Below are 9,009 nucleotides of genomic sequence, written 5' to 3'. Positions count from 1 at the left end.
TGTGTGCCTCCCCACCTAGGGGAAGTGGTCAAATTACTGGAAACAGACTTCATATCAGAGACAGTCCCCATTCCACCCCCCAAACCCTACCCCAATGGAGAATGAGTTGCCCACCAGCTACAGCTGAGCAGGGGGTCTAGGTTCTAGTCCTTGCTTGGTGTATCAGTTTGTGCAGCACCCTCTTGGGTCCAGATCCATTCAGGCACCTGTTTATACCCTCATCCTGTCTCTTTCAGTTCTTTCTATGTGACTAAAACCATTTTCCTTATAGTAAGACACAGCAAATATTCGTTAACACTGAGCATTCTATTCATCCTGCTGCCTTCATAAGAACAATTTTAAAGGAATATTTTAATTATTTTACTTTGATGTATTATTTGTTTATTTATTGCATGAGAGTTTGTGTGTGTGTGCGCGCGCGTGTGCCACATGGGTTTAGGTATCAGCGCACACTAGAAAAGTGTCTCATACCTCTTAGCTCTTTATAGGCTGGTATTAGCTGCTACCTTCGGGTGCTGGGAATTGAACTCTGGTTCTTTGTAAGGGCAAGGAATGCACTAAACTTCTGATCCATCCTTCCACCCCAAGCACTGTGTAATTCTTTAGCTCTACAGCTAAACTATTACTACACTTTCTATTTTTTTTAAAGTCCTATAGTTTGATTTATAGGCCAAAAAGGCAATTTCCATTGATTTCCTTCCATTTCCATTCAGCTGTCTCTGTATGACACACTTTCCAGATACTTGTGACATGTGTCTTCTGTGAACTTCTTCCACACCCATGGGTGTCAGCTAGTTCGGCAAACAATTTAGCTGATTATAATTTCACCTAATGTGGCAATTATCACATTTTGTATGCCACACTCTTGGGGTCATAGCAAAGTTTGTCTTTGTGTTTATGTCACTGACAGTTGTGGATTTCCTGACTCACTTATGTTATAAATGGTTCCTTGCTTTGTAGAACTAAAAACACAGCCCTTAGGCATCTTCAGCAGCTGTTAGACTATTCAGCTGCATCGTTACAGTATGCAGAGGAGCAGCATGCACTTCCTGGTTCTGCTTTCTCTTAGCTAACTTCTGTATTTATGGTTTTCTCAGAGTCCTTGCTGACTCTGGTTCCTGCGCATTCTGCAGGCTAGACAACAAGGAGAAGACAGCAGCAGTCACGGGCGAGTGGCGCTCACTACATCTCTCCTCATATGGTTTCTCAGTTGAGAGCTGGGTTTTCAATGATATGTTTTCTGGAGGGTGTCTGACACTAACTGCTATCAGCATGGCTAAGGTTTGGTTCTCCCGTGTCATCTTGATTACACCTATGAGGACCTTCCCTTTTGGTGTTCTATCTCAGGCTCGAGTCAGAAGCTCTTTCTTCTGTCTTCTCTGTCTACACCTTTCAAAGTTTATTTTAAATTGCTCCACTACCTCTTACAAGTCTGTATGTCATGATTATTACTTCCTGGTATATCTGATATCCTTCTTAATGTATCCTTCTTAATGTATCTTCTTTCTTAAATGGTTATATAAGTTCTCATCTCTTACGTCATACTAATGTGACATATATTCTTTTTTAAATTTTTTATTAATTTATTCTTGTTACATCTCATTGGTTATCCCATCCCTTGTATCCTCCCATTCTTCCCTCCCTCCCATTTTCCTCTTATTCCCCTCCCCTATGATTGTTCCTGAGGGGGATTACCTCCCCCTGTATATGCTCATAGGTTATCAAATCTCTTCTCCGTAACCTGCTGTCCTTCCTCTGAGTGCCACCAGGTCTCCCCTTCCAGGGGACATGGTCAAATGTGAGGGACCAGAGTATGTGAGAAAGTCATATCCCACTCAAGTGTGGAGACTGTTCTGACCATTGGCTAGATCTGGGTAGGGGTTTAATTAAGATCACTACTATGCAATTTCTGTTTCTTCTTTACATTAACATTCAGATTTCAATCAAGTAAGCATTATATTATTTCTGGCTATTTAAATATTTACAAGATAGAATCCTATCTGAACATTATGTTGTTCATGTGCGTGTGCATGTGTGTGTGTGTGTTAAATCTCTCAAATCAAATGAAATCTTCACTGAAGATCTTATTTAATTCTTAACACATGCTTTATGTACATTATTAACTCTGACTGAAAGTTATTTAATAACTTATTATGAAATAATTATTGAAATACATGAAAAATGCATTACAGGACAGCTGTTGTATTGCTGGAAGCAGTGCATCAAGGCACGTGTGTGATAGGATGAACCACAGAACTAATTGTATAACATTCTAACAGGAGTTCCTTAACTTTATGATAATTGCTACAATTCAAATCAAGTTTAGGATTTAATTAATACAGTAAACTTGAGGATAAGCAATAATTAGTAACATATATGCTAGGTAGTACAATTGGGGGAACTTTAACTCTCAAAGTGGAATATTAGTATCATTAATAACAAGTTAAAAACCAGAGTGTAATCTCTCAAGAGTCAAATAAATATACAAAAAGAATTCTTGAGGCATCTTGATGCATTTCAGGCATCTTGAAGTTTGGCTTGCAGTAAGTTATGAATTACCCATACCCCTTGGGTGACCTTACACCAAGGACATTATGGCCAGCAGTGACTGGACTCAGTGGACTATTAGTAACTTAAAAGGTCATGAGTTGAGAAATGTCTTGGAGCAAGGAATTGAGGGATAGAGATGACCAATATATGTTGGACATATGTATGAAATTTTTTTAAAAATTAAGGACATTCTTTACAGTTGAGTGGAGAGTGGGGTATGACTTTCACGCGTACTCTGGTGCCTCATATTTGACCATGTCCCCTGGAGTGGGAGACCTGGTGGCACTCAGAGGAAGGACAGCAGGTTACCAAGAAGAGACTTGATACCCTATGAGCATATAAAGGGGGAGATAATCCCCCTCAGTCACAGTCATAGGGGAGGGGAGTAAGGGGAAAATGGGAGGGAGGGAGGAATGGGAGGGTACAAGGGATGGGATAACCATTGAGATGTAATATGAATAAATTAATAATAATAAAAAAGAATTAGCAAATATCCGAACATGGAATAAAAGAGCCAATTTATTTGATAGTTAGACGTTTTGAATTTCATGTTGAAAAAAAGCTGTTTAGAACTATACTGTTAACAGCAGTTCAGGATTGGGGTCGTCAGAAAAGAAGAGAGCTGTAGAAGAAGTCTAGGCTCTTTGAGCGTGACTCGCCAAGTGGACACAATTAAATGTTAGTAGAAAGGTATTCGAGAAACATTGTCCCAATAAAGTCTGAGGCAGAAATGAGGCAGAAGCTGTTAGAAAATCGGAGAAAGCAGATTCCTCTTACGAGGTGGAAGGGACTTGACTGAACGGCAATTGTGCTCTAGCTTTTGTGGAAGGAGACTTAAGTGAACGGTAGAGTGGCCGTTCAGCGCTCTTCACTAGTCTATGTGGATACTGGGCTGCTCGTTAAAATAGGACAAGAGACAAAGGACTAAGAAAACATATGACCTAAAGAAAAGCTTAACCTTAATAATACGAAAAATCTTAAAATGTTTAATGCCAACTCCTTTCCCAGCATACTGAGAAAGCATCTCATCTCATCAGAAACTATTCTCAAATCTTAAGATGGAACACATGTGCCCTGCGGAGTTTTGGACTTAGTTGGAACCTATCACAGAGACTTCTTTGTAATTCTGTCTTTTGGGTGTCAGTCTCTGTCTTACTCCTGTCTCAGGACTAGTTTGAGAAGTACACAACCTTTTTGGTTTCCTCAGCTCACAGTTTCCTCGGATTAAGTATTCTTGAGTCTCACCTATAATTGATTTGGGTGAATTTTCCCCTGAAAATTCCCAAGAATTTCAGACTTGGTAATTCTGATTGGCTATAGAGTAAGTTAAGTCCCAAGAGTCTACAGAGAGTGAGAAAGCTTATTTTGCAAGTGACATGGATATAAATTTGAAACACCAGGGACAGAATATTGGAGTCTGAATATTTGGGTTCCCCAAAAGTTTATACACTGAAGTCTCCTTCTCTCCACAAATAGGCTAAAAAAGAGTTCCTCACAAGACATGCACAGTAGCTCCAAATTCAGGGGTGTCCTGGGTATCCTCCCAAGAAAGGCCTAAGTGAATTTGCTCATCACTCTTGCCCTGTGCCCACATCACATTGAAGTACCGACTTTGAAACAAACACCATCCCAGACTCAGAACTGCGAGTTATAAATGCTGCTTGTTTAAAACCTACCCGAATTGAAACACTTTGCTTTATTTACCAGAATGGTCTAAGATAGAGGCAGAATGATAAATTAGTCAGAGATTTGGGTTGTTCTATTTTAAGAAAAACTACTTAGTAATAAATCTGATAATAAAATATTTGAAAGCTTGATGTTATACTAAATATGAATTAATACCTTAGAAAAATTTTAATTTAAGACTTATTAGCTAAAAAGTGAATTAAATTCCCCTTAATTTAGAAGAGACGAATGATGTTAAATAGTAAAATAACATTATTTTCTGAGAGCTCAGTGTTATTTTAGTTTTTGATAAAAATGATTGTTTAATTCAGAGAAGTAAATTACTTTGAACTTTTTGTATTAACTAAAGAATATAATTTTCAAAAAAAGAAAAAGGAAATACATTTGTTTGTATTTTAATGACTCATTAAAAAGACAAAAACAATGGAAGATAGTGTAACTACTTACTTGCAAACAGTAGAATTACTGTGAGTGTAAATTCAATCATTTCTACAAAACACATTGCTAATTGTGATTAAAACAAAACAAAATAGTGTTTTCATAAATGATTTGTCTTATATTATGTTGCTAATAGATGCAGATATATGCATGTGCATATATTATGGAAACAGCAATTTAATTATTGTTGCTTGAGAATCATTTCTGCATGTATAAAAAGAACTATAAAATTTGTACATGAAATACTGTAAAAAGAATAGAAGAGTATATAGATTAAAATCTATTTTTAAAAGTTAGATTTTTCTTATCCCTACTTATTCCTAGGTTCATTCTTCCTTTTTTTTTATTTTTCTTTTTTTAAGACTCCCTTAGTCTCTGATTTTTTTAGAAGTAAAGTCAGTAGATAAAACTGTTTACTTCAAATTGGTAAAGGGTTTAAAAGCTTTCAAACCATGAACTGGATATGAGGTTCATAAAATGCAAAGGTAATGTGTCAGGAAATAATTTTTATGAGTTCTAAATTCATGTTGGGAAATTTTACATGCATAGAACAATAGGGCATGTATATTGACAGCAGCAAATTGCAATAGAGTCTGCATATCCTATGACTAAATTAAATATCTTACTGGGCAATGCCCTGGCCTAAAAGAATTGTAAAAGTCTACCTTAACTGCAGCAGTTTTCTTAGTTCTTGCTTAGAATAATACAAAGTTTACCAATTAAAAGTTTGTACTTTTCACAATATTATGAGAACACTTGGAAAAATTAGTGTACTGGATGTACATAAAATTTTCATTTTTCTGTTCAATGAAAAAAAAAAAAAAAGAAACAAAACAAAACACATAAAGCCTGTAACTGATAGAAGACTCTTTCCAAATAAGAGATGGGGTGGGAGTCACGGTCCATACAAATTATCTTCCCTGAGCTACATGTGTTGATCAGGGTACTAGCAGACCCTAGGGTGCCACATTAAACACAGACAGCCACAACATAACCAGTGTCACTGTCATTGGGTGTGTTCCATCACAAACTCAAACCTGCTCATCAGGCCGAGAAGTTACTAAAGCAATATGCGTATCACCAAACATCTCCATAATAATACGCTACACTTGAGGAGTGTGAGGATAGATTCTTTGGACAAAGTGCACATGGTGAAGAGATACTTAGGGAAATTTGCAGCACTTTGGAAGTCTCTTAAGTTAAATTTACATATATATGTATACGTTTATATATGAGAATAATTCATACAATATTTTATAATAAATAAATAATTAAACCTTTTTGTGAAGTGAGAAAAACATACTTGCTAAATCCTAACAAACCATGGGCTAAACCTGAGGTCAGCCTGACCCACAGGCACGCTCAATACAGAGAGGAACTTTTGCTAACCTGCATTATTTTGCTTCTGTTATGGCAAGACTATCTCTTCTCCCTGGCCATAGAGAGATGCCATGATGATACAACTGTGCCCTGATCTTATTAACAGCTCGTATTTTCTCATGCTTGCTAATCGTCATCATAGCCATGTAATGAGGTCTAACAAACTTGTGGGGTTTTTTTTTAAACCTATATAACCCCCTTGTTCACTCAGCTCAGAGCTGCCTCTAGACTTGAAATCATTTGAGAGTACGCCCCCATCCAGGTCTGTGTAGCTCAATAAAGACTTCAAAATCAAAGATTTCTTCCTGGTTTCCTTATCTTGGGTAAGAACAGTGCAGCTCTAACATAGGTACAAAGAGAAATTAAAATGGGTAATTTGATTCACTGACATTGAAAAATGCAAGCCTTGAAATAATGTTTTAAAACTTTCAACAGAAACATTGAAAAGTACACATATTTTTGCTAAGAAAAAAAAAAAACAGTGAATTGAAACTAGGAAAGAATGTAAGATCTAGCACTACAGGTCCTATGGCCAGGTTGGCTTTCCTTGACTGTTCCAGCTTCCTGTTAGCAGCAGCAAAGACAACAGTACAATGGAATTATATGTTACATGCTATTATTGTCCTACAGGCAAATGTGCAACCAACCCTGCAAGCTGTTAAGCAGAATAACTAGTATCTCACATAAACTCAATCAGTTCTATCTATTCATATGTCATCATAATCCCATGATGAGGCAAAATAAAGAGAAAGACTAGAAAATAAAAGCAACTCAGAATTGTGAGATTAAATGCAAGCTACAAATATATATTAATATTAATATGTTAATAATATTAATATATATATATTTGATTTCAGAAACATAGAGATGGGGGAATAAAAAGAGAAGGATCAAAGAGATTTTGAAACAGATTTTGTTTTTTGATGAAGAAAAATATATGGAGATCTACAAGGGTAAACCATCTATGTAGTTTCAAGAATTGTATGGAATAAAATAAATAATGGGGCTGCCATCTGCCAGTGTAATATTAGAGTTTGCTGGAGGAAGTCCATCATTTTTTCATTAACTGATTAGTCTTTCTATATTTGAGTCAACAACTTTAGGACTATTTTGAATTTCTAAAGTAAACATTTCATGCTTTCTTCATAAACAGCATGTACAAAAAAGAGTTAGAGTCCATTGTTAGATATTTAATTCCTACCTTTGACTAGCTTTTTGTGATTTATGTTAAATATAACATGATGGTCACCATGATTGTTTCCTTGTGCTAAATAGATTATTTTAATTCAACACTGATAACTTGGGAAACTACAAATAAGTTCTTGTAAGACCCCCAGCACGGTGGTCTTAACGTGGAGACCCCCACCAAGAACCAGCGAGACCAAGGTTTCGGTTGCAACACGCAAGAGGCTTTATTGTAGGGGGACGGGTACCCGGGCGTCTCAGTCTCTGGAGAGGCTGGCGCCCCGAGTGAAGGGGAGGAGACCCTTTTATAGGGTGGAAAGCAGGAAGCAGGGTTACAGAAGCGAGAGGCATAATTACAGGGTTTTGATTGGCTAATTTGATGCGGCTAGATTTAGCTCTGGTCAGGGCTTTTGGAATCAGGAAACGGTTGGGCTATTTTTACCAGTAGCTTACTCACAGATCATACATCCTGTTGCCCCAGGGCAGTTTCCCATACATCCTGTTGCCCCAGGGCAGTTTCCTAGAACCGTTTGTGCAGGCCTTGTGAAATGGTGGGTGACCACGAGTCTTGTGACATCTGCGAGCCTTGGGACATGGTGGTATTTTTCCAGTCTGACTGGGCCTTTCAGGTGACCTCCCTGAACTATTGTACAGCCTTACAAAATAGCATTACACAAGCCTTAAACTATTTGACTAAACAACATTTAGAAATGGGGTCTTTCATTCCCCTCTTTTTCTATGAACTAGAATGGAATCTTTCATTCTATTTCAGTTTCCATTTCCTGCCTCAGGCGATGGTATTGTTGGGTGAGGACCATCGCCTGGATTATGGATAACCTATCTTTCATGAATTGGACTAATCTGTTGAAGATGTAGGGTCCAAATAGGAGAATCAGGAGTATAATAATAATTGGTCCCAGCAGGGAGGAGACTAGGGTGGTAAACCAGGGGGACCCATTTTTTTTTTCCTGGTTTGGCCTGTCATAGCTACTGTTTTTTTTTTTTTTTTTACCGTGATCAGATCCCAGGTGGAAGTAGGGTTTCAATGAGCCTCACCAGTAGTTTCACAACCCCATGCAGCACAATAGAAATCAGAGGTCCCCCCACACCGGTGTCGAAGCTTTTAACTGTGGCCCTGACCAGGGCAAACATAAAATTCTGAGGACCGGAGGTTGGCCCGGCAGAACTGTCCTGAGCACCCGAATGTGCTCCCTATCCCACCCGGGATGCACTGTTTTTCAGCCAGTGGTTTAGAGAGGTCTGTGTGGTCGGGGAGATCCCAGGTGAGCGATCCAGCCACCAACTTACAAATATCTGGCGTTAGATCCGGCCACCAAGTCCATGGGGGGGTGCACTGTAGTGATCGACCAGACAGTGTTCCCCTCCTCATTGATCACCTTCCAAGTCTGTTGTATCGGGGCATGAGGGTTGTTGTCCTGACACAGGGTCGTGTCCGTGGCGCAGACGCAGCTTAAGAGGATTATCTCCAATCTTGAACTGATAAGGAACTGTAGGGTCTCCAACGGTGTAAGCGTTTTTCAGCTGTTTTCAAATCTCTCGCCTGATCGTCTCGAGAGCCTTTAAACAGGCTAAAAGATGGGTGGAAGGCACAAAACTGTCATCAGGACGCGCCACACTTTCTAGGATTTTAAACAGAGGTGGTGGTGCACCAAACAGTATCTCAAAGGGTGTCAGTCCCAATGGTCCAGGCGTGTTCCGTACCCGGAACAAGGCAAGGGAGAGAAGGGCTGTCCAATCACCCCCACCGGT

Source organism: Acomys minous (assembly GCF_964271855.1).
Source record: "Acomys minous genome assembly, chromosome: 9".
Lineage (NCBI taxonomy): Eukaryota > Metazoa > Chordata > Mammalia > Rodentia > Muridae > Acomys > Acomys minous.
The sequence above is the reverse complement of the archived record's forward strand: the minus strand, read 5'-3'. Positions refer to the sequence as shown.